The sequence below is a fragment of the Haemaphysalis longicornis genome, unplaced genomic scaffold (assembly GCF_048455015.1).
Source record: "Haemaphysalis longicornis isolate Haplotype H1 unplaced genomic scaffold, Haemaphysalis longicornis Haplotype H1 scaffold_2, whole genome shotgun sequence".
Taxonomy (NCBI): domain Eukaryota; kingdom Metazoa; phylum Arthropoda; class Arachnida; order Ixodida; family Ixodidae; genus Haemaphysalis; species Haemaphysalis longicornis.
The window spans coordinates 26,032,194-26,059,527 of NW_027526295.1; the positions used below are offsets into that span (position 1 = coordinate 26,032,194).

Sequence of the window (27,334 nt, forward strand, 5' to 3'; positions counted from 1 at the left end):
GCAACGCAGGCGATGAGGCGCGCCATAGTGGATGGCTCCAGATTAATTTTGACCACCTAGGTATCTTTAACATGCGCGGAAATCTCGTAGATACGGGCGTTCTTGCTTTGCGCCTCCATCAGAAACGCGACGGCCGCTTTCATTTCAGTTCAGGCTTATGCGGATGTCATTCCCACCCTCGATTATGGTGAAGCTCCATTTTCTGGTGTTACACTCAGCTTACTGCACGTGGTTCAAGTTATCCTTGGGGAAAACTTCCTCCATTCACCTTGCCCGAAAAGTACTTTTATCTTCCAACAACGGCAAGGACCTTATCTAGTTGTCTAGGATCGTCCGCTTCTTTCGGCCTAAACGCGCCGTGTGTATATTATGATCGATGCAGAGAGAAATGGACCAATCGGTGCATTTGCCATTGTCTTTTCTGTGGAACTGGTGAACTTCCTGTGTTTTTTTTTTCAGAAAAAAACCACGCTGCAGAAAGGATAATTGTCGGGAAGTTTATTTGAAGTAATTCGGTGCAGAGTACATATACCTTGTTTAATAAGATTGTTTTTGTTTCCCTTTTCTGTGTGTGCGTTTCCAAGTAAGCCACGATTGACCCAACAGCTCGTTTCTGAAGCACGGTTTTGTTTTTAGGTTTTATTCATTATTCATGCAGAAATTATAATTTATTGGGAAGTATTAGCAAAACTGGGCATCAAAATCAAATCACGTGAGAACCTCCAACTTTAAAAATAGCTTATCTTCCTTTGTATAACCATTCTCCTCAATGTAGCTTGACTCAAACTTGCCGCCCTCTAAATAAACCTGTTCATTGCTGCCCTTTAGCGGCTTAGCGTAATATTTGTTATTCGACACAGCTGCATACGGCTGATGACTAGCGCATTCTTCCTGTTGCGTTTCCGGGTGGATGAGGCACAGCTTCAACGTATTCGAAAATGGCCAATCAAGAAATTCATCATTTCTGCCTTTGCGCAGCTGAAACAACAAGTAAAGGTACACATGACCGTCCTCAGCTTCCATATAAATTCCCCAAGATATTAAATAGTGCTGTAGATATGCTTTTTCCCCCATTTTCAACGTCCAACCTCCTTCTATTGCTCTTGCTTTGTATCCTGCGTATCCTGTTAGAGTCCACCGGTGTGTTGTCGGATTAATTGCCACCGTTGATAATACTGAGGATAACGTCGTCGTCATTGCTTCTGTTTTTTCATTCAAAAGGGCTTTCACCTCACGTGTCTTACTGTCCACAGATTTTAAAGTGCGCGCGGTGGCTGCTCTCAATTTTTCCTGGAGTGCATCGTTGAAAAGGTTGAGCTGATGGCCAACTTCTACGAGTTTGTTCTTCTGGGAATCAAGCTCCTCTATTAGCTTAGCAAGCTTTACGTCCAGTGCGTCAACCTGGCTTGTAACATTTCTTTCAAACTTTACCAGTTGTTCATTTTCCTTTTCGGCTGGCACGAGTGGTTTTTCTGGCACAGAATCCTCTACAGGCGCCGTACATTTGAGTGTACATTCGTCGCGACATACTACGGTTGCTAAGCATAGGAAGAATTTTGACGGGTGCCGTAGCGGAGAATAATTAGCGGCTTCTTCAGCTGGAAGGATTACTCGACAGCCGCTGGTTTCGTTCCGGCAGGGAATCTGCGGGATAAAAAGAACGCGACAAATGTTAGTATACAAAGAACGTACAGCTCCTGACTGGTTCAAGTACAGGCTGTTTGGCAGGCATTTCATGAATGCGTTTGTGGTCTCTTGGCAGTGCCAGGCAGCGAAAAATAAAAGTTTAATATGTTTCAACGCGAGCTGTTACAAAAAGGTTTTTGCATTATTTTTATGCTGCGGAGGTGGGGGCTGGAATGTTGCGGTGCTGGGATCAAGAAAAAATTTACTGCTTGCACTTTACCAAAGCTGAAGCTTCGTCAAGTTTGTAGAATCCAAAATAGAAGCGCAAAACCCATGACGCACAAGACAGAACAAAACAAGTGCTCACTTGCAACTCAATTATTAAACCGAAGGCAACGCTTTTTATTCGCTAGCATTTACCGATAAGCAAAGCAAAGGAAAGAAAGACCGAAGGGTGATTACAAAATAATTCAGAAGAAGAGAACGTGAGTGGCTTGTCCTTCAGAAATAAAAAAAAACCACAAAACAAGGCATGGAAGAGTACACCGGATAATTGAGATAGCCCACAAAGCAAGAGAACAAACTACGCATTTTACGTTAGTCGGTAGTGTCCAGGTGCCGGAAATGTGCGTCTTTTTCCTAATTTTTTATGTGCGAGGAACTTTACGGGGCCACCTGAACCTGCTAGCTCGCTGGTAACCGCGTAACCAAACGGATCAAGGCATCATGATGTCACGAATTCGAACAGAAAAACCCGTCAGCTCGTCTGGATAGAACGTCGGTCGCTCGGCTCTCGAAGCTAAATCCTATCTCATTGCACCAGAGAGGTACAGGGTGCGATTTCCACAATGTTGGGGGTGATCTTTTCACTGTAGGCGTCCCTTGGAAATCCGCAAACAAGAAGAAAATTATAATAATCATGAATTCATCTTGAATAAACTCATAATTAGCCATTAGTATTGAAAACGCCCTCTATTGTTTTTTTGTTGGACTTCTCAGTGGCTGCGGCGTGACCTCTTGACTACTGTCAAATTCAACGCTAAACGGATACTGAAACTAATTAACATAGGGCGCCACAGGTGCTCTAGAGAATCACTGCTCCACACTTGAGAGCTTTTACGTTGAGGTCAGTATTGTTCAGCTGCTTTTGATATGTCGGTGTAAAGGCTCCCTGATAGAAAATAAGCAATTGTCATGTGCGTACGTGGTGTGCGATTACCCGCACCGGTCATTGCAAGCCCGCACAGGGAACAAAATATCAATTTAGCACGCGTACAGGTATCTCGTGATTGCAGCAAAGTTTGATATGTTTTAAGACAGATGTCAAGGTGAAAAGTTACGAGCCGCTGGGCAGAGCCAATGTGCAAAGGTACACGGACGGGAGGGGGCGCGAATCAGGAAGAGAGCAAAGGAAAAGCGATGCGGCAGGCGCTGCTAGGGCATTACCTCCACCCGAAAATGTTTTCTTCCGGGCGGCAGTGAGCGCTTGACTCTGTCTTGCTCGGTGGTGGAGACCCTATCTAGAGTTAGCGTATCATGTCCAGGTCATGCTTATGGTTACATTTCTAAGTGTCTGCTACTTGTCGTCAGCCCATGAAGACCGTGCCCGGTAAATCGTGAACGGTATGGTTCACTGTGTTTTAGCCCTTGTGTTTGTCTCGTCTTTGCTATGCCCCGTTTAGTGCACTGCCCTGTACTGTGCAACATATGGTTAGGTTGTAGAGCTTCGCGTACAGCATTTTCCAACCCCTTTATTGTGTTTGAAATTTGTTTGCGTGCGACTGCGCGCTAGCCCCACCTCGAACGATTGTGTTACTTTCTTGTCGCTCATTGCGTGTTAGCATCCCTGTAAATGACTATAGTAGCGTAAATATTACGGTAAGTGTTCTCTGGCCTGCGTATGTGTTACATGGCTTATATTAACCCTTTTCTCTTTATCGAAATTTTGAGCATGCGTCAATTCTCTCTCACTCCAGTGACATCGGAACACCTGGTCTCACGTGGGCGGACCAACCTTGCAAAGTACCAAATAAGGCGTTGAGCACCTCTTGTTTGTGTATGCGAGGTGCAGGATGTGACACTTTCATGTTAGAACTGGCCTCTAGCAAAGTATGTACACACTTTTAATGCGCAGCGCCTAAGCACTTGCTCCTGTAGTTTCACCGCGCGTCTTAAGTCGTTAGGGCCGAGCGAACAAAGGGGACACCGAAGACGAAGGAAATAGTACGAGCGCCAAAGCCAAAGGAGTAAAGAATGTCTATAGTTTGAGGGGGAGGGTGCTATGCCAACACCACGCGAGACATTCTCTCCGGCGGCGTCGCGCCACGAGAAACCGAGAGATCAAAGAGGCCACTGAAGATAGAGCGAACAGAAAAGCTGTGGATCAAAGCGTGGCGAAAGGCAAGAGTAATTGCCCCGGCTTGGCGACGAGCTACGAGAGAACGGCAGAATACTGTTATGGTGCAGCCTTTTTTGGCGAAGTGGTGAAGCCGCTGCTATGAAGGGAAATCCCCCTGCAAGACATGAGGCCAATCGTGGAGGACGAGAAAGACGACAATCGATGTGGCGCCCGGCAGGAGCTAAAATGGTACACTGCTGTGTCTCTGATTTTCCCCGTTTGCAAATACCGTAAATAGCTCTAATTCTAACCGCGTCTACACCGTCTTATCTTGGTGGAGGTGCTACAATGATTCCGTGAGGGGACGAAGCTTCGGAGCGGATGCCAGCTCTCTCAGGACACCACGCCTACCGGTTCTGGGCAGCACTATCAACCAGCCATGCCACCATCTAAGGTGTTTACATACCCCCGCGATACTGGATTTTTCTACGGCACCGGCGACGTCTACGTGGACGACTGGCTCACCATGTATGAGCGTGTAAGTCACCATAACGACTGGGGTCCATGGATCATGCTGCCAAACATCGTTCTATATCTCTAGGGGATGGCCGTCACATGGTATAATACCTATGAACATGAGCTCACTAGCTGGGATATGTGCAAAGAGAGGCTAAAGCGGGTGTTTGGGACGCCCCTCGGACGTCAGCTCAGTGCCAAGCAAGAGCTTTCCACACGTGCTCAGATTTCGAAGGAGCCGTATGTAGCATACATACGAGATGCCCTTTTCCTTTGCGCCAAATTTGCGCCAAGGTCGACTCCACAATGTCTGAGTCCGAGAAGAGAGGCCATATATTGAAATGCATTGCCGACGACGCCTTTAACTTGCTTGTTATCAAGAACTGCTCGACCATGGACGGAGTACTTGCTGAGTGCCGACGCTTCGAGGAGGCGAAATGCCGCTGCATTGTACAGAACTTCACTAGGTTCCCCAACACAGCAGCCACGTCGTCCTGCGAGACCCGACCACCTCCTCTGCGCGACACTTCTTCGCCCGAAAATGTGGTACGCATTGTGCGCCGGGAACTAGAAGCAATGGATCCGCCAACTTTCATTTCCCAACAAGACTACGTAACGCCCAAGCTATCACTGATCCAGACCGTAGTACGCCAAGTACTTGATAATCACGGCCTCGGTTCGTTGTGCTCCCTAAGTTGCCCTTGTACGCGCGATCTTCCGCCCACCAGTGCTCTCCTTACCCAGAACACGCCCCTTCGATACGGCAACCCGGATGAATGGCGTACTCATGACGACAAACCAATTTTCTTCCCCTGTCACCGCGTCGGTCATGTTTCTCGCTACTGTATAATCCGATGGCCACCACGACCTTCTTCCGGATTTTATTGCTACCAAACCCCAAACACGACCCGACCTTTTGTCCCTCGCTAAACCCTGGATGCCGCGGATTCCCGCTCTCCTGTCGAACAACCTATTGGCCACCACAGTCGCTCACCGTCCCCTCGCCGTCGCCTATCGCCGTCGCCCCAGCCCCGCCGTGTCTCTTCTCCCCCCTAACCTCTACGCCCCATTCCGGAAAAATCGACGATGCAGCGCCTAGCGGTGATGCTGTATTGACGACCCGGCACGAAAATCCTCTTTTGACCTTTCTGCCCCGTCCTAACCTTCAAGAGATAACTGTCTATGGTGTGTGTATTCAGGCGGTAGTGGGCTCTGGTGCGAAAATTTCTGTAATAAGTTCTGACCTTTGCCGACGGCTCAAAAACGTTCGCACTCCTTCTTCGTCCTGTGTAGTGCGAGTAGCCCAGGGGGGCACGCCAGCCATTCCTGGCACGTGCACCGCTCGTATGACCACCGCAAATCACCAAATCCCTGTATTGTTTCATGTCCTACCACACTGCCCTCCCGATATCATCCTTGTACTCGACTTCCTTACAGAAACTTCTGCGCTGATCGATTTCTCCACGGGTGAAGTTCGACTTGGAATGCCGATTTCTCATATCACTCATGAAATAGAATGTCGACTTCGGTCATAGAAGTTTACCCATTTGCCACCAAAACTGTCACATACGTTAATCTTTTTTCTACTCCTGCCATGCCCGGTGGTTAGTATGTCCTTGCCCCGATCACTGACGTTCTGCTATTACGTCAGGTGAGCCTTCCTTATTCCCTCGTTACAGTCACCAAATATCACGCCACCCTTCCGCTTTTGAATTTTGGTTTCCCACAAGTCATCTACGAATGAATGTACTTGGCGAGCTTGCGTTCTCTTGACCACTGCCACATTCTGACCTTAACGACGTCATCGCGCAGGCATTTTGGCACCACAACAAGGTGGGATCTTGTGTATGGTGGAAGCTCTTTTTGTAGAGCACACCGTTCTTGCAGCGGGAACGACAAAATAGAGCGTCTCAAAAGTTGCGGGAAATGCGAGCTACGCCCATCGTGGTACTCGATGAGTGGCTGGAGCTCGGGGTCGTCTCTGCGTATTTGGACTGGATCTATCAACTCCAAGGCTCCAGGAACGTTGTATCGTCGTCCGACTCAACAGGATCAGGCTCAAGTGGAGCTTGGGACAGACACTCGGCGTCGTTGTGCCGCTTCCCAGATTTTAAGACGATGGTCACTTCAAACTCTTCGAGTGTCAAGCTCAAATAGTCTGATGTGAAGAAGAGTTTGAACAAGTCGCCCCGAAGGATATGTGAGGCTTGCGGGCCAGCACACGCAGTGGTGATCGCTTCCGACGCGGAATGGTCGGCCGCATAAGTAGGGTCTGAACTTAGCGACCGCCCATATTACCGCCAAGCACTGTTTCTCCGTTGTTGAGTAGTTAGCTTCCGCTCGGGAAAGAGTACGGCTTTCGTACGTCATCATTCGCTCGACTCCACCCTGCTAGTGCACCAAAACGGAGCCAAGACCCACGTTGCTCGCATTGGTGCGCAGTTCCGGCTCAGCATCTTCGTCGGAGTACCCGAGTACAGGGGTGCATTCTAAGCTCATCTTGAGTTCCTCAAAAGCCAGGTGCTTCGCTAGTACCGAAGCGAAAGGCGCGCCATCCTTACTGAAACGTGTCAAGGGGTCCGCAATTTTGAAAAATTGGCACAAAACTTCGATAATAGACGCCCAGGCCGAAAAATTGACGCGCAGCCCGTTTGTCCGGAGGCGTCAGGAAGGAGCTCACCGCCGCTGTTTTCTCAGGGTTGGTGCTGACGCCCTCATGGTTCCCTACGTTTTCTAGAAACCAGTTTTTCGAACGCGAAGTGGCATTTCTCGGACTTGAGAGACAGGCCAGCTGCACGTATCCCGTCCAACACTGGGCGGAGGTGTTCCGGATGTTTAAAACGTTTCAGAGAGGAATATGGCGTCATCTAGACATACAAGACAAGAGCGTCATTTCAGTTACTAGAGAACACTGTCCATTTATTCTTTGTAACGTAATGGTGGCAGAGCAAAGGTCAAAGGCCAGCACTTTAAACTCGTGCAATCCATCTGGTGTAATAAAGGCCGTCTTCTCACGGTCCCCTGCCTCCACTTCGATCTGCGAATACCCGCCACCCAAGCCGATGGACGAGAAGTCCCAGGCATGCCGTAGTTTATCTAGTGAGTCGTCGATGCGGGGTAACGGATACCCATTCTTTTCAGTGAACTTGTTTAACTTGCGGTAATCAATGCGAAATCGCAGAGTACCATGTTTTCTTTGCAACAAGAACAGGTGATGCACACGGACTCCTTAATGGCTGTGTCACATCACCGCGTGACATGCTTTGACTTGGCGTTAAATTACCTATCGCTCTTTTGAGGAAACTTTCTGCCATTGTTGGCGAAGGGGCATCTCTCCTTAATCGGTAATGATTCGGTGTTTAACTAACGCAGTCCGTTTGACTTGTGATGAGCAGGCAATGCAGTCATGAAAGCAGTTAATGAGAACCTGAAGCAGGTGCTTTTGCTCTGAGTTTAAATTGGGGCTCATTTCCGACTGAATGGACGGCTAGGAAGTGGCTGTAGTAGCAGAAACGTATGAGATTTCTAATTGATTACACCTCAGGGGTATGCGCCGGCCAAAATGAAGCCCGGTAGATAACCAAGTGGCAAAATGTATTCAATATTTCTGTGAAAAATACGAAAATAGTGTCTTTGCAGCCCTGTCAAGGTCCCAATGTATCCGGATTTTAAAAAGCTTAGGTTTGCGTCACTTTTGCTCATCCCTTCCACAATTTCAACATAGTTTGCGGAACGCACGATAAACAGTTTTCTGGTTAGAACGGTATTAGAAATGTGAGAAAAAACTAATACAAATTCAGCGGCCTTTTTCGCCAGCTGAGCTTCAGGCTAGCCATTTGGTAGCTACACAATTGAGCATGGCAGTGGTTCACCTGTAGATTTCATCAGTTATCCAGCGTCTCCGATTATTTCTTCAGAACCGCGCGTATAAAAAGCAAAACTGTCTAACGCTGGCTCTATATCACCGCAGGCGTGCGCGGCGACGCCGTGGGCGGGAAATGTTTCTTGCTGTCTCGCTATTTTTTGCTTTGCACTCCCTTACCGACCCATGGATGTATGGAGGGCAGCCTGCTCCGGAAGCAACGATTATCCCCGATAGTAATGGGGCTACACACGAAAGATTGAACCATGTTAGGAAGGCTTTTAGGGACATAAACAGCACTCCCACAGACGAGAAGGATCTGGCCACCATGATGTAGTAGTTTGCGGCTACCTCCCATAAATGACCAACTGAAATTTCCGCCCTCAGCCCGCAGGGGATCAACAGCACCTGTCCGGGGCAGCGGTGAGACCAGCGTTATAGGAGAGAGTGCTACGAATCGTTGAGTCCAGACAGGTGCCTTGGGAACTTTACCCTGACAAAGTTCAACGCATGCACTTGTTTAGTGAGGGAAACTTCCCGTATATTACACGAGCTCTCGGATATTAGGCGGGGTATAACAGGGTTAAGCGGAGCTTTAATGACAGGAGAAGTATTCATGGAGATCACTAGCAGGAACAATATATGGTACAATGGATCTCAAGGGAAGGAAGAACACGAGGTGGGACTTTTATTCAACCGCAATAGCAGTCGAGGAGATACACTCGTGAAATTTTCGGATAGAATTAACCTAAGCTTGATGAACACGTCCTTCTACAAACAAAAGACTGAAAATAGGAAAACTGCCGAAGGTACAAAAAACAACCAAGTTGGCTGCATTTTTAAAGACAACCCAGACATCGTACAACACAGAGGTGCTAAGTAAGGTTTCGAACAGCGATCACAGGATGGTTGGATGCAAGCTAAAACTTAATCTCAAAAGAGAATGAAGGAAAAACGTGACAACTCGCGTAAGGAGTAAGTCAGAGCCAGGTTGCATAAATTTGAAAATTACTTCTGAAAACAAATTCGCGCTTCTAAGTGAGGTGACTGTAAAAACGCTGCATCATTACCTAAGGTAGGCACTCACTTAATCAGCCGCTTGTGTTGGAGACAACATGAAGAGACCAAACTTGACATCGGATTAGGGAAACGAAGGCACAAATTGCCAAAAGTAAGAACATCAAGGTTTCAAGCACGGGGGACCGGATAGAATCAGCCGAGCTGTAGAAATTGATTAACAGAAGTAACATAAACGACATTTGTGCATGCAACATGCCGGTGATCGAGGAAACGGTACAAATCGGGGGAAGCTTAAAAGCAACTAATAGCGCTTTCCATTGGGCGAACAGGAGCACTTCTAACTGCACCCAAAGTGCTCTCGCGAGTTCTGGCGTCTTCCAGTGGTCGGGCAGGAGCAGGGGCGTTGTGTTTCATTGGTCGATGAGGAGCACTTTTTTGGCGCCGAGAGCAGCCGAGAGCAGTTCTCGGTGCTCCGTCGCCAGCGGCGGAGTAACAGGGAACGCCGAGGAAGTCACATGACCTCTTTTGCGTCACTTCTGGTTTTATCCCCGGGTGGCGGAGGAAAAATAGCGGAACCCTGCAGCCGCGGTAGTCGCTCAGTGCGTACGGCAGCAGCCAAGCGCGGTCGTCTGGACAAGGAAGCGCAAGCTCATCATCGGACAGCACCAGCAGCGATGACGACGACGATTTGACATTGCATGAGTTTATGTTCGAGCACCTGTTCACCCCGCCGGAGCAGCGACCGAAGGTAGAGTCGTATGTATCTGGAAAAGACGGTGGACGCTGTTATCGTTCGCCGCTAATTTTGGGAGACACGATGGTGACCCCTTTATCATGAACATGAACATCCGCTCGGCTTCTTCATTCGTCGCCATGCGGAAGGCAGACACAAAACCACCGGCACGTATCTGGCAAAACTGACGAGGAACGTAACTGCGTGCGGACATCACGAGCGCGCGAAATGCTCCGGGAAGCGAGCGCGGGCACGGAGCGCGGGAAACGTTTGGTCACATGACTCTTGACAGATCGCCCTCACCCTCTTTTCACTGCCCCCGGAGCAGCGCGAATATTTCATTCGCGGAACGAAAGCACACGTCCCCGTTACTCCCGTGTGCTGCTCTGGTTGCTCGCTCCACTTGCTCCTGTTCGCCCAATGGAATTCGCCATAAGAGAAAGCTAGCCATCGGCAAAGACATGTTGCATGCACTCAGAGACCAGCAGGGTAGCATTATGCACAACTGGCACGAGATAATTAGGCTGGCAGGAAAATTCAACACCAGACTGTATGCCTGGGATGTAAAACCATGGGAAACTACTGAGAGTACAAGGCCAGCTTTCTATGTTCTACTAGTAACTAAAGAGCTAGTTGGAAAGCTACTCATGGCATAAAAATAGGGATACTGCAGGTACGCCGCCATAAATGTGGATTCTGTAAAATCGGGAGTAGATACTCTGCTGGAAAATCTTGCGGTATTATTTTCAGAATGCTCGAAGACTCAAGTATGGCCGATAGCCTGGAGAAACGCCAGCATTACTTTGATTCATAAGAAGGGGGATCCGAAGGACTTCAAGAATTACTGGCCCATCAGCCTACTATCAGTTGTTTCAAAGCCAATTACCAAAGTTATAGTTACCCCCATAGGTGACAGCCTGGATTCCCATCAACCCAACTCAGACTTTAGCTGGGTTATGAAAGGGTGCTCATCCACAGATCACATCCATGTCGCCAATCAAGTGATAGAAAGATCCGCAGATTACGCCTCAACCCATTTACATGAAATTTATAGATTATGAGAAAGCGGTTGATTTCGTATTCACTCCAGCTGGGTAAGAAGAACTGAAAGACCACAGGATAGAGGAAACCTACGTAAGACCTTTTGAAAAATATATATATATATATATATATATGCGCCGGCAAAACAACCCTCCACTATCACAGCGATAAATTCCCGCTCGGAAAGAGAGTAAGACAGGGGGATTCTATCTCGCCGAAACTATTCACAGCATGTCTGGAGGGGCCATTGAGAAAGCTTCACTGGGAAAACATAGGAATAAAGATAAACCGGAGTACTTTAGCCATTTTAGGATTGCGGACGACATAGTCTTGCTGAGTGAGACTGCATAACACCTGCAAACAATGCTTTAGGAACTACAATCGCACAGCACGTCCCTGTGGGTAAATATTAATATGAATAAATTTAAACTAATGAGGAATAAGCATGCTAAAAAGATCCTTCAACTTGGAAAACGCAAGGCTAGAAGTAAAAGACTATGACTACCTCGGACAGATAGTTAGGGCTGACCCAAACCACGAGGGAGAGATCGGGTTGAGGACAGGTATGGTTTGGGAAGCACTCGGCAAGCGCTCTCAAATAATACAAAGTAAGCTACCTTTGTCACCCTAAAGTAAAATCGACAATCAGTGCATGCTACCTGTGATGACATACGAAGCTGAAAATTGACACCTTACTATACAACTAGAAAACAATGTTAGGTGGACTCAACGGGCCAGGGATCGAATTGTATTAGGACAGAAAACAAGAAGCTGAATAAACTGGAGTAGAAGATACCATAGTTTGTATAAAGAAAAAGAAATGATCTTAGTCTGGCCACCTAGTCAGACGAACTGACAAACAGTGGCCAATCAGGGTCACACAGTCGACACCAACCGATCGGTTTAAATACGGGAAGGCCAATAAACGTGTGGAATAATGAAATACTGAAATTCAGGGGAAAACTGTGGACTCGAGCACAGCAGGACAGGAGTGGTTGGAGGTCAATTAGTGGCCTTCGTCCTTTGACTTCAGTAGGCTGGCGATGATGATCAATGTCGTTTATGTTGTTCTGGATTACCTTTCAGTTGGTTAACTGCATTTATTACTTGAGGTTTGCAATCACTTTTCCTGGGTTTTTTTCCGCTGCCCGGCGTAATGTTTTTACTCGACGTCTCATACTGATGACCTAAGAGTCATCCAGGAATCACAGAATTTGAAATTTTAAATTGAAGCTGATCGTCTCGTTTTTATCGCATCTGTAGTTCAGCTGCAACGCACTGCAGCAAAACCAACTTTCTTCGACGGGGACGATGATTGTGCCTGAGCTGAAGAAAAATTAAGACGCTTCCCATGGTTTGAGGGGAACCTGGGTCTCTCTTGTAATGCATCCGACGTCAACCCCATCGCACCATTTCCGGCCCGGTCGAGGCAGTTTGTATTTTGAGAGGGGTGATTCGACGTGCAAAGTTAGGCCAAAAATGCACCCATCTACATCACTCCCATGTACATTACACCTAAGGTAGGAACCGTGTTATCACCACTATAATCAACATAAAATTACGGATTCACTCGATCCTGGGTTGGTTAGTTCGGTGTTAGTTTGGCAAGCTTCATGTTGTCCTATCGTTGTAGTTTTGACGGCGAGGTAGTTGATCTTTGTTTTGAAGTCTATAACGGTATATATACATTTAGGTACAGGGACCCTGAACTGGAACTAAAATAATTTACTTATGAGTATACAGGATGAACAATGGCGTTACTTGAAGAAAACCGAGTGAATAATGATTGTCGTAGTGTGGAGAAGCGTACACTATTTTTTCGTTATTGAGACCGAAATAAGTATTTGTAATTAATTAGATTATTTGAAAAGTACTGCCCCAATCACTAATCTGTCAGTGAGACACTTTTGGGTACCCAGGAGAGGCGTCCTACTGCAGTATTTTCAGCGACAAACAAATTGGGTACTTATTTATATTGACTGATAAAGAAAACCCGCGATATATGAAAAATACCACGTGACAGCGCGTACGCGTGGATCGCAAAGCAATGCCCTCAAACAGGGTGCCTCTTAGATACCAAGAATAATATAAACAAAAGGAAGGAAGCCAAATTCGCGACCAAGATAGGGCCTTATCTTCCACACGCGCACCGCGAAACTAGATGTTGCTGCCGCTTCCAAGCACACCCTTATGAAGGTTTTGCGCTGTCTTATAGGGCGTGTGGCGGGCAAAGTCACTTTCAGTCAGCTTATTTGAGGGTGCTTGTTTATGATGCGCCTGGGAGCGCCGTCACGTGGTATTTTTTATATTTGGCTGGTTTTCTTTATCAGTTGGAATAAATGATTACACATTTACTTTGTCGCTGAAAATACCGCCGTTAGATGCTCCTTGTGGGTACATACAATTGCCTCATTGCCAGTTTAGTGATTAGGATCTTAGCTCTCAAGTTAGGTCGTTATTTGCAATGAATTATTTAAATCTCATAGCGAAAAAAACTACTGTCAATTTCTCCACAGTACTGCAAACATTATGCACCAGGTTTTCTTCGAATAACGTCATTGCTGTTTTTTTAAATCTTGGGGCATGATAGCTGGGACACCTGTATATCAAAGACTTTACAAATGCTGAAACGCATGCGCAAGGCGTATTTGGATGATGGCAATGGGCTTATGGATATTTATGGTCAGATATTCCATCAATAACTTTTATGTCGATTAGGTAGCTTGGAAAATTGTCACTCAGCAGTACCAGGTCAACAATATTGGCCGTTGTTTTTTTCTATGGGTGCTGCTGCGTGCTTTGACTACCCGAGAATCCTGTTTGTCTGGCATTCAATCAGTTGAAACGATAGTCGATGTGCGCAGAGTTGGCAACCGTGGGGGAATGGCACTGGAGTTCCACATCACTGAGCCTGCACCTCTAGTTCAGCGTCGGCGGAGTATTACAACGCAGAAATCGCCGCGTGTCGTGGACTGACAACGCTGGCGAATCGCCTTCCGACCGCCCCTTCGGAGCCTACTCAAGGGCTACGAAGAAGCTCGGCCTGATTCGTTGTAGCTCATTGCACAAAGCGTTCCGTGGCACTCACACAGCCAGGAAAATACTGCCCTCCGGTGTCAGTATTTATTCCATAACCGATCGAGCTTTATCATTATGCTTGCCGGGGCAAAATGTTCCACATTGTAGATGAGCGTGGTGGCTTTACATTGCTAAAGATTCCAATCCGTCTAGGCGAAAAATCCCCACTTAGTACTTTGACATGGGTGTTGCTTTCTGTACGTACCGTATTCGAATAGGTTTTTAGTTTGCCCCAGGCGCCATGCCCGTAATAACCATCTTATGTGGCTTCTAGCCGAGGGTCTTACTCGACATCAGAGCACTCGGGGACCGTTCTCAATCATCCTGTTTTATGTTGCGCACTTCTAGATCTGTGCTTGTGGGGTGGGAACAAACCCCAGGCCAGACATATTGGAACAAATGTTGACTCCTGTTAAAGGGACACTAAACGGCATAAACCAGTTGGGCTTTATCGAGGTATTGCGGTGCCGAGAATCTAAATATACTGTTCTCGCAACTATTAGCTGTATAAGGCAGAAAATGCCAGAAACATGAAAACCGGTGCCGATGCCACACCGTGAGCCTTAGAGAGAGAGAGAGAGAGAGAGAAAGAGGGAGAGAGAGAGAGAGAAAAAGAGAGAGAGAGAAAGTTTTAGTGCTGAAAAATGTGGTGCCCCACAAAAGGGAGAATAAGAGGGAGAAGCAACTGAAACCAGTTTGGAACATCGAAAAAGTTTACACCATTAGGAGAAAACCTCAGCATATCAAGGTCAAAGAACCTCAAATAAACCCGACTAAATCAAAAAAGTTAAAAGAGCATTTGACCCTTTCGCCGCGTCTCTGTGGTTTTGCCGCGGACCAAGAAAGTGGTGCAGGTCTAAAAACGTTTCCCGTAGCATTCGCCGACACTACATTTTGTGACGTGACAAAGTTTTGAACGCCGAGAGCTCATTGGCGAAGCATCTGTATATGTTTTTTGTAAAAAAGTAGTACAGATGTGGTTTATTACATGAAACAAATTTAAATCAAAACTTTCCGCGAGCTGATGTGATCTTCAGGGTCAGCCATTATGGTTTCAGTATCGTTTTAAACAAGCATTGGTGTGCTATTAGCGAAGTCAGTAACCTACCACGGTGAACCCACGAACTTCTGCAAGCAATAAGCCCGGCAGGAAGCATTAAAGAAACAAGATGCTCTGCAGGCGGTTGAGCGCCCCCCCCCCTGAATTTCTAGTCCATTCTCCGCGCGCGGATGCTACTATCGGTACAGCGTGACAGCGCCCGTATCGAACTTTGCTGGCCTTGAAAGGTTAGAGTACCTACTGCATGGGCTATCCGACCGATACGAACTTACGATGTTTCGTTCACCGCAAGCCAGTGTTGATAACTCATCCGTAAAGGGTGCATGCCTACCTGTAGCCCTATTATGTTTTGGTATGGCGGAACCGCGGACACGAGGACTAGTCGAGACGGCTGCGGTAAGCGAGTGTGTACTTCACGATAGGTAGGTTGTCGCGCGACAGGAGAGAATATAAGATGAACGTGAGCGCCAGACGACCTCCGATGAAGGCTCTCGATTGAGCGACGCCTAGCTGGGAAGCCACCCTTGCCAGATATTTCTAACTGCGCTGGTCGCTGTTTGGCTCGCGGCCGGTGTCATGGAGTTTGGGTGGCCGGAGTAGGAGGTCACACCGACCGCTGGAGCAGTGAAAAGCAGTTCTCGTTGGTAATAAATAATAAAAGTGCAAGCCAGCCTAATCAGTCGAAGAAACGTTCTTGGGGGTCGGCAATGGCGTGTTAAATTAACAGCTACATTGCCATCCCAAGAGCGCCTAGCGCCTACTGTTTACGCTTTAGACAACACCGGTGCCTCGTTCCTCCTTTGTGACGTGATGTCTACTTCACAAAAAGCAAAAGAGGTCAGGCAGAGAGAAATTCCAACGAGTTTCGTAAAAAATATTACATTGCTGCTGGTCGAACAATGGATTAGAGTGCTAGGAAACCTATGATCTTTCAGTTGAAACAAAATCCTTTCGGCGTACCCTGTTCGTTTAGAGATCTGGTGGCGTCGAACGAGAAGTGTCTGGAGCACGTATCTAGCAAACTCAAACACCTCTACGTTCAGTGAACTACAATAGCCAATTCCTTTCGGAAGCCGATAAGCGTTCTGATCATGTCAGGAATCCCCATGTAGACGTTACTAATGGCAGTGGTGTCTACAAAAATCGTGCAAATAGCTGAGGAACATTGAATCAAAGCAAACATAGGCTTAGTCGTGTTTCCTCAGCAATGTGCAACTTCTACCATAAAATCCTACAACAAATTTTTGTCGCGCATGACTACGCAAACTGTAAAAAATAGGTATTGTACAATTAAATCGGTGCGTACAAAACTTAGATGTTCTTTCGCTCCGTCTGCTATAGTGCGCTACAGAAGATGCCCTTGTATGAATTATTTAGCATAATACTAATTTCATGTAATATTTTAATAACAATTCAAACACAAACATCGACCTGGTAGACAAATACCACAAAAAATCGACCAGCAGACTTACGTTCTTGGCTAAGTACCCGTACATGTCGTGAGGCAATGAATAATGATTCAGAAACTTGGCCTTTGGTCGCGGTTCGACCTGGGGAGCATGCGCTTGCCACGACAGTTCGTTGTCCATGTCAACGCCGTCGTACTTTGCAGTCGCCACTTCACTGTACGGTTCGTGGCTCTGCATGCCCGCCTTGTTTTCTGCGGAGATAGAGTCGTGAATAAGGACGACATTGAGCCACTGCCTCAGATGTGTCCCGGTTAGCATTTACTTAAGTCAACGATAGGGTTTATGATTTCCCTTAAAGAATGGTTCTAAAGAGATAAAATTTAACCTGAAAAATACACACCAAGTTCTGCATTCTCGAAGTTTTATTCCAAGAACCTAAATTGCGTTTTGTAGAGGCATTCTATGCACGCTTTCCTGGCTCTGTTTACAATGTAACTTGATTTTCAAAACCTACAAGGAGTGCTAAATTGGGGGTTTCGGTTTCATCATCTTGTCAGCCTGGTTATTGCTAGCGTAGGCTTTGCAGCTTACGGTATGAAATATTATATTATTCCTCGATGTAGCAGCTCTACTACAGAATAAGGTTGTGTTGGTAGATTGTAGATATTTCGAAATAGTGAAAGCAAACACCTCAAATTATTTGTTCTAATAATTCAGAAAAGGCATGATAGACGCTGCCTTGATCACATAAGCAAAGCTTTTGAGGAATATTGTAATTTTTCGGGTGCCTTTGTAACGAAAGTGATAAATCTTCGAATCAACGTTGTTCAACGTTACACAAACAGTTTGCTGCCACACAAAAATTGTTATCTTCATTGAGAAAAAAAGAGAATGTACGTTCATTACCTTACTCTTGCGTGATAATGGATAATTTAGTTGTATAGTTTATATAGTTTAGTGGTATTCTAGCACATACACAAATTCGCGGTAACATCATTATATTAAAAGGCAGAAACATAAGAAATAGCCAGGCATGATGCACACTTGTATGGCTATAGAGGGGGATAGCATTTATATCAGAACCCGCCGAGGTGTTCAGTAGCTAAGGCGTTTTGCGGCTCAGCACGAGGACGCGGGTTTGATTCTCGGACGTAAACAGCCGCTTTTCTGATGGAGGCGAAAAGCAAAAAAAAAATACACCATGTTCCCATAGGAAAACCATGAGTAGGATGCGAAGCAGCATGGGGGTTCACTCAATGTCCTATTTGTGGGTGCCGCTGGTTTCGGGGCTGTTGGTTTCATCCGAACTCATCCTACAGCACCGGAGCAGAACCGGCGCAGGCGGTGCCTTGGAGCAGACTGAACACCGCGCAGCACGAGCACCTCCCTTTATACAGCTGGGGAGAGAAGAATAGAAGAGAGGGGCGCATGCGCAGTGTTATGCAGCTGGAGGAGAGGATAATGGAGGAGAGACGCGCATGCGCAGTGGAGGGCAGACAGCGCACGCGGGACATAGCTCCTGCCATAAGCTGCTCCGTAGCTAAAACGCCCGTGCGTAAGAAATTCAGGCGCACATTGAAGATCGCCAAGTGGTGAAAATTAATCTGGAGCCCTCCACTACGGCTCGCCTCATCCCTTCTTTGAGTCGGTGCATTCAACCTCAAAATCAATCAATCAAAAATGAAAGGGGCCACGAACGCAAAGCTGAGTACAAACTGATTTTTACTGCATTTCCCAGTCATTTTTCTATAACCCTGGACAAAAACAATCAAAAATGGTTTGAAAGAAACTTTAATTAATCACTTCATACGTGAGAGATATGAATACCGCCCATCAATGGCTTAGTCTTTTTGTTTTTGCGTAAAAGTAATCGACTTTTCTAACAAGAAATGCCATGCGTACCGGGGATATTCAATTTTAACTTGCGCAAGAGCTTACGAACAGTGACGCGCCTGGCTGCGAGACGCCCACCGCGGCATGCCTTAGCAATCTTTAATTACCGGTGTGGGTAGCTGCACCAAGAAGCAACTCCCCTTTTCCAAGAGGGCAATAAATGGGTGCTTAAGCATCATGTATCTTTTCATTTTGGTGGAATCTATGATTTTCTCCACAATTTCGTTGCCTTGTTTTCATATCACAGCTCTGTGGCATGGAATGATGTCAAAACATTGGTATGGTCTTTCCCCAATGTTTCATAGAAACATTGACCAGTTTGGCCGGCGTAATGTATCGCTCACAATAAGTGGACACAATACAGAACTCTTTCTGCGCAGGCAACAAATAATTATGGTGTTTTATTGTGCACTTGATTCCCGTCACTGAGCTCGAGTTGACTTTTCGGCCCATTTGGGACAGCTTTAGGGTGTTGCGTCGTTCTGTTGCTTTTTTTGTTGTTGTTTCCTAGGTATGTAACAAAAACGACTGGAAAACGCAATCACAAATCAGTTGTTTGTAAGTACCGTGTTTCGGCCTGTTCTTTTGCCATGGTGTCACTAAGCATAATGTACCAACTCGCACAGTGGTTCGTTTTGGCTTGATGCTGACCATTTGGCCATGGCACAGCACAAGAAATGTTTCCTTGAATATGACGTGAGGTCCCCCATACCTCTATCCCAAACCTGGGTAGGATCACGTCTAAGTGCTTGTATGGCAGAGCTGCAAGGGGTGAGCGGTATGTTATACGGAAGATGTGTACGATGTCCAGAAGTTATTTCGTTCTTGGCATCACATACTTGGCGTTGTATACCATAAATCTCCGAGTAGCAAGCCAGAAGGTTTTACGAGCACTCTACCATGCGCGTAGGCCACCTGAGTTGCACGAGCCATCAAGTTGAAGAGTAGCGCTTACTGTGTCTGCTCTTCAGCGAATTTTGTGACTATGAGAGTCGGGAACGCGCGATGTGGCTGGCAAAGTAGGCGCATCAGATGACATATCTTGCATATCCATCAAGTGGTACAGTTTTCTCGCTTGATGTTGACAGTGTTGTGGAGGTGAATGTTGGCAGTGTCAATGTTGCCTCTCGACAAGAAGAAAAAGCAGAGAGGTGTTCGTTCACCAATATTATGACCATGTTAATCAACATTAGTTTACATAAAACAAAAGAACTACCTAGCCACAATAGGCGTGAGAAGCGTGCCTTTGGAGGATTTCAGTCCAATCACGATTAAGCCACTGCGCCAAGCATTCACATTAGGGATGGCTGGAAGAAGTAAACTTCTGCTTCGCCGCCTAGAATAGGAGGACGTCCTGAACCACTCACTACACGAAGTACGTTTTTCCGCCAATATAAAGGAGGAGAGAAGTACTGCCATGAGTTATTACGTCGTAAGAATAAAATAACTCACATCGGTAGCCCAACTGTTCGGAAGGGCCCCGGCGATTACTTGTCGTCTGCCGCATTCAATGGGCACAGCTTTCGAAACTATTTCGTGTGGCAAGTGAGGTAAGATGCCGAAGACATCTCAGTCGACGAGGAAGAACGGTGCGACCTTATATCGGGGGCAGAAGAATTCTGGTGGGTAAAATTGTTGACATATTTCTTCGTCGCATGCGGACCGCAACGCCGAATGGAGCGGTAATGCCACGGCAAGAAGTGGCGTCGCATGTAGCCGATGTCTGGAAAACCATTGCAGGGCCATCCGTTTAAAGATCATGAAGCTGCTCCTGGGTATTCAGACAAAAGTGCTTGGTAACGACGAAGAGCACCTGCGGACCATCCTGGAGGGTGTTCTGAAAATCAACAACACGACCTTCGATTTGTAATGCACTCACTTAAGCACCGGATGGTGAGGTGCTTATACTGTCAATTATTCGTCGTAGGAAGACGTCTTGGTGCTAGTCCTCCCCGAACGGAATAAAGCAATGCAGAATAAGGGCGCAACAGCGTCCTAACGTGTAGGCTTGTGAGATTCGACGGGGATCGTGCGAGACAGTATGCGTCGTCATGATGGCGACCGCATTTTAACCTAATAGCCTTATTAGGCAAATCCAGAGACTTGTAGTTCAGGCGTTCGAGCTTCAACTCTGCAAATTTTATGTACCTCTCTCTCTCTTTCCGCACGCAGACGGAGCATGCCGTCTTCTCTGCCTGTCGGACTGCTTTTGGGCGCGACCCTTGCCTCCCACCAACAGAACCCAAGTGTCTCATGTTTCAATGACCTTACCCTGATTCTTAGAACGGGCGTGAATGGGCAGATGTTCGGACTTTGTGTGCATGGGCATATCTTGTTTGGACCTTCGTTCCGCGTGACTAATTTTTTTGCCCTTGTCAAACACACGCATGGGCATATCTTGTGTTGACCCCTCTTTCAACCCTGTTGCCACCGGGAAGGGGGGAATTACCTTGTTAATTTTTCGCTCCGGTTATTCTCTCTTTCTTTCCCATGTTCGTACCGCCTGACTGTGTGTTGTTATTATCCTTTTTATATTTTTTTATTTTTTTTACCGCTCGCTCTTCATTCTTTTGCTACCCACCAACAATGATTCATTTGTACAAACTCTCCCTTCTCTTACCTTGCCCTCGCCCTTGCTACATTATCTGTGTATATTTATAACTCTGAAACGAACTCATACTGTACTCTGAAGAAAGGTTCTATTTTCTGCGTCTTTCTCGTGGGTCGCTGTCTCTACTAACCTTATTTTTTCGCGCTCTGTGTGTTTTTATCTTTCCTGACTATATATATATATAACACAGAATTAAGGATTGGCAGTCAAGAAAACCTCGGAAAGCAAAGGGGAGGTTGTTGTAGGTCATTGAAACAGATAAAGAATTTGGAAAAAAAAGAACGAGAGCGGAGAATATATATTGTTACGAGGCGAGGATGTGGAAGAGAAGAATGTATTTAAAGTATTTACACTATTTACAGGAAGAAAGGCTGGGCTGCCGCTAACATTCAGAACGACCCACAAGAGACCTCGTCGTCTTCTTCTATCAACAACCGTCGCTGGACGCATTGTTCATGCTTGTGGACCAATCCCTCAGAACTACATAATTCGTCGTCTGCTAGTTTGCGCCGTGGCATTACCCCCCGGCGGAACAAGCGCCGTCGCGGCGCTACGGCGAATCCATGAGAGGCGGTTGGTACGGCTTCAGCCGGACTACGTGGACAATGTCCGTAGAAGGTGCACGAGTCGACAAGGGTGGAGAAACTGGGGAGATGTCATACGTGACATCGGTCACTTGACGTAGCACACGATACGGGCCACAGTACCGCGGCAGCAGTTTTTCAGAAAGCCCGACTTTGCGGGTAAGTGTCCAGAGAAGAACAAGGTATCCCGGTATGAAGTGGGCCACGCGGTGTTTGCGGTCATAAATCGTCTTCTGGGCAGCTTGCGAGGAATAAAGTCGGTGGCGGGCTATCTGCCGCGCATGATCAGCGCGGGCAATGGCTTCACTGGCGTACTCCGACCGCCGCAGCGGTAGGGTCCCGACGTCGGGAGGAGTGTGTCCAATGGTAGACTAGGATCACGGCCATATAGAAGGCAGAATGGTGAATATCCTGCGGTATTATGCCGGGATGAATTATAAGCGAAAGTCACATAAGGCAGCATGACGTCCTAGTCGGGATGGTCTGCAGAAATGTAGCAAGAGAGCATATCTGTCAGTGTTCGATTGAGGCGTTCCGGGAGGCCGTTAGTTTGGGGACGATATGCTGTAGATAGCTTGTGCTTAGCAGAGCATGAGCGAAGAATATCGTGAATTACTTGGGAGAGGAAGTAATGTCCGGGGTCAGTGAGCAACTGTCGAGGTGCGCCATGCAGGAGAATTATATCGGCTACATCTGTAGCACAGCTGGCCCGGAATGCATGCGTGATGGCGTGGCGCGTGGCGTAATCGGTCGCGACAGACTGCAATCCACTTGTTTCCCGATGAAGACAAGGGAAAGGGGCCAAGCAGGTCTAGACCGACACCGAAGAAAGGTTCTGCCGGGATGTCAAGAGGCTGGAGCTGGCCCGCTGGAAGCGACGTTGGTGCTTTTCTGCGTTGGCACTGGTCGCAAGCCCTGACGAAGCGGCGTACGGAACGGTATAGGCCAGGTCAGAAGAAACGACGGCGGACTCGATCATATGTGTGAGAGATGCCGAGGTGCCCAGCAGTCGGCATGTCGTGAAGCTGCTGCAGCACAGGGGAGTGTAGGTACTGGGGAACAACGAGCAACAGCTCAGGACCATCGGGACGAAGATTACGACGGTATAGGATGTTGTCACGGAGCAGAAACATTGCCGTGTAAGTGTCGGGGAGGCCGAGTTAAGGTTGTCTATAATAGATCTTAATGCCGGGTCATGACGCTGCTCTTCCTTAACGCGAAGAAGGCCAGATATAGCGCACAGAAAAGCTGCACCGTCATCTTCATTGTCGTCGGGTGGGTCGTCAGGGTGGCGGGACAGGCAATCAGCGTCTTGATGCAAACGTCCAAATTTGTATTTTACATCAAATGTGTACTCCTGGAGACGCAATGCCCACCGACCTAGCCGCCCTACGGGGTCCTTTAGCGAAGAGAGCCAGCACAGCGCGTGATGCTCTGCCACGACCGTAAACGGGCGGCCGTGCAGGTAAGGACGGAACTTAGTCACTGGCCCCTCAAGAGCGAGACATTCTCTTTCAGTGATTGAATAGTTGCGCTCTGGGGTGGAAAGAAGGCGGCTGGCATAGGCGATAACACGTTCCAGTCCACCTTGTCGTTGCGCCAAGACCGCCCCGATACCGTAACTACTGGCATCCGCGCGGACCTCTCTGGGCGCATGAAGATTAAAATGAGCCAGAAGTGGTGCATTGGTGAGCACGGAAACTAGGGTGGTAAAAGCGGCCATTTGATCGGAGCCCCAGGAAAACAGAACGTTTTTCTTCAGCATGCCGCTAAGGGGTCGGGCAATGTGCGCAAAGTCCTTGATAAACCGGCGGAAGTAGGAGCAGAGTCCCAGAAAGCTTCTGACGTCTTTTGTTGAGCGCGGTGCCGGGAAGTTCTGGACTGCGCGAACTTTATCCGGGTCGGGTTGAACATCTTGTGGTAGAGGTGCTGGCCTTCTGCGAAGACGGAGCTGCGTAGCGGACGCCACGTCCGGCACACTTCCTTTCGCAAAGAGCACTCGGGGACAACCCTCACCATGACTGCGCCTAGCCAGGCCGCTACAGGCCAGACCATCATCCTCACCCAGCACCTTACCACAAAATGTTATGAGGTGAGGATGCGGAAGAGAAGAATGTATTTAAAGTATTTACACAATTTACAGGAAGAAAGTCTGGGCTGCCGTTAATGTACAGAACGACCCACAAGAGACCTCGTCGGCTTCCTCTACCAACAACCGTCGCTGGACGCATTGTTCTTGCTTGTGAAGTACATCGTTCGTCGGCTGCTAGTTTGCGCCGTGGCAATATATATATATATATATATATATATATATATATATATATATATATATATATATATATATATATATATATATATATATCAAGGTTGCAGTCGTCATTGCCAGTGCTATTCGGCTTTTTTCGAAATATTTAATAGGGCCGAATGACGTGTGCTTGTCACGTTTCTTTGATTCATTGATAAATAAGCGAAAATATAAGTCGAGAAAAAATCCGCCGTTTTTCCGGGAGCGGGACTCGAACCCACATCTCCGCATAACCGGTGCGGTGCGTTCGCCTTTACGCTATCCCCACAGCGGCTTCTCTCTCGACTTTAAAGCGGGGCTTTATATTTACAAGAGCTCTGAGGCCGATCAACTAGCGCCGCCCCTCGACTACCGCGGGAGACGTAGAACGTCTTCTTTCCCAGCGGCCGCCACGTAGAACGTGGTCGGATGTCGGGGTTAGCAATTGGCATATCCGAACTGCTGGAGCCAGTGCCTCGTAATGCATGTAGCAGAACAGAGAGATACGGGACGAGGGACTCGGTAAAGATACATATCAAGGTTGCAGTCGTCATTGCCAGTGCTATTCGGCTTTTATCGAAATATTTAATAGGGCCGAATGACGTGTGCGTGTCACGTTTCTTTGATTCATTGATAAATAAGCGAAAATATAAGTCGAGAAAAAATCCGCCGTTTTTCCGGGAGCGGGACTCGAAAGTCGAGAGAGAAGCCGCTGTGGGGTTAGCGTAATGGCGAACGCACCGCACCGGTTATGCGGAGATGTGGGTTCGAGTCCGGCTCCCGGAAAAACGGCGGATTTTTTCTCGACTTATATTTTCGCTTATTTATCAATGAATCAAAGAAACGTGCCAAGCACACGTCATTCGGCCCTATTAAATATTTCGAAAAAAGCCGAATAGCACTGGTAATGACGACTGCAACCTTGATATGTATCTTTACCGAGTCCCTCGTCCCGTATCTCTCTGTTCTGCTACATGCATTACGAGGCACTGGCTCCAGCAGTTCGGATATGCCAATTGCTAACCCCGACATCCGACCACGTTCTACGTGGCGGCCGCTGGGAAAGAAGACGTTCTACGTCTCCCGCGGTAGTCGAGGGGCGGCGCTAGTTGACCGGCCTCAGAGCTCTTGTAAATATAAACCCCCGCTTTAAAGTCGAGAGAGAAGCCGCTGTGGGGATAGCGTAATGGCGAACGCACCGCACCGGTTATGCGGAGATGTGGGTTCGAGTCCCGCTCCCGGAAAAACGGCGGATTTTTTCTCGACTTATATTTTCGCTTATTTATCAATGAATCAAAGAAACGTGACAAGCACACGTCATTCGGCCCTATTCAATATTTCGAAAAAAGCCGAATAGCACTGGCAATGACGACTGCAACCTTGATATGTATCTTTACCGAGTCCCTCGTCCCGTATCTCTCTGTTCTGCTATATATATATATATATATATATATATATATATATATATATATATATATATATTTATATATATATAAATATATATATAAATATATATATACATATATATCGATGCATAAAAAATATATCTTTGGGCATTCTAACTGCCTCACATTACTTCGGGACATCAGGATCGCTGCTTAAATTCAGAGAGGCGTATTCTGAACGAACTGTGTTCCAGGTTTCTTCATCTACATCTAGCCAGTTGTACATTTTATGCCCTTGCGGATCCGTCACTCTCCAACTCTCCCCATCTCTCTCTTTATCGTTTTGATACCCCCAGCAACGTACGCATTTTTTGTGGTAATGCTTTACATTACATTACAAGCATAAGCAGCAAAACACGTTGTTCGGTTGTAGTTCTCTCTTACCAACATCCAGTGGTGTGCCTTGCACGGGGCGCTGAGGATCTCGGTCTGATTTCAACGCGGATCCAACCACTACTGCCAGCATCGAGCTTAGCAGCAGTGCCGAATACCTGCATGAATAAAGGACAAAAAGTTACCAGTGAACTATGCAATGGTTTTTGTTCGGATTTCTAGGTGTATCTGCCACATGGAACGAATGCATAAGAATCTCCAGTTCAGACATGGTCCGCCATATGTCGCGTCATCGCCCATAAATGGGTGTGTCACCTCGCAATGCTCTAAGTGCTATATCAAGCAAATTCTCTTTTTGAGTGCACCTCATGACACCTTTATCATACCTCCGGGTCTTGGGCACACCATCGGAAGACATGGGGAATTATCACAACATGAAGAGGATACCATTCAAATTGTTGTTTATTTACAAGGTACGCATTAATAAATGTCTCGTTAGCTTTTTGTGCTGTTAAGCTATCCTAAATAAACGAAAAATATTTACCGTTACGTCTTGTGCAGCGTAATCGCTATAAAACAATGAAGTGTAGGTTCGAGCTAGTTGTACAAATTCATTGTGTAAATTTCAACCGCGAAAATGTAGATAGAAGACGAACAGGAATAGCACTTGTCTATGTCCGGTTCGTCTTCTGTGTGAATTTTTGTGCTTGAAATTCCTTGAAAAACAGGTGATCTCCAACATTTTATTTGTGCACTTTTAAACCAATCCAGGTAGCTTACATTTAACTCAGTAGTTTAGGGCTGATTACGTTTTTCAGTTTAAATATCTGCTTTTAAAAGGCGGTATTCGCTTCTTTCGGTGTGACCAGGACTGCGCTTGCTTACGTTTAATATAAATTATTACACAACTTCCAAAAGTGAAATCACAAATATCACTGAAGAACAAAGAAATGTGGTTTTAAAATTCGGGCTTATTGTGGTGAACTTACGCTATACAACGAAGACATGAGCAAAAAAGCGACCACGAACCAGGCAATCAAGCGACATCTGAAATGAGCGTTTGGAGAATCAAATTTTGTAGCTCTTTTTTCTGAATTGTCTGAAAAAACATAAACAAGGCCGATGAACCGAGAACAGCTGAGAGATAAGGAGCGTTGAGGGGCACTGCTGTGTTCGTGCTCCCCAGCGAAAGCGCAGTTCTGTGTCGGCGCCTGCCAACAGCGCACAAATTAGTGTCCCTCACGAAGCGGCCGTTTCCCCAACCGACGCCGCGTCCGAATCCCCGGGAAGATCAACAATGCACGGGGAGACGCTTTGGGACCTTGCTTTAGTCCAGGCGAAAAAGCGGTGCTCTTCTTGGCTGAATAAATTGTATTTTCAAGTGGGCCCGTGCGTCAGCTTTTCACTGACTACGCGGACATAACAGTGGCGACGAGGAAGTCTTTGTGCGACCTACGTTGAACAGCAGAGTTCTACGGAATGGCTACGCACGCATCAGGAC

The 27,334-nt window shown here is 47.0% G+C and overlaps 1 long non-coding RNA gene across 1 annotated transcript; it reads right to left on the reverse strand.

The window, feature by feature from the left end:
- Nucleotides 1–1,089: 1,089 nt before the first annotated feature.
- Nucleotides 1,090–25,991, reverse strand: LOC144167025 (uncharacterized). The gene is made up of 3 exons (XR_013321823.1): nucleotides 25,885–25,991; nucleotides 16,747–16,934; nucleotides 1,090–1,644 (listed from the first exon to the last, which is right to left on the reverse strand). It is a non-coding gene; the product is annotated as an uncharacterized LOC144167025 (long non-coding RNA).
- Nucleotides 25,992–27,334: the final 1,343 nt, after the last annotated feature.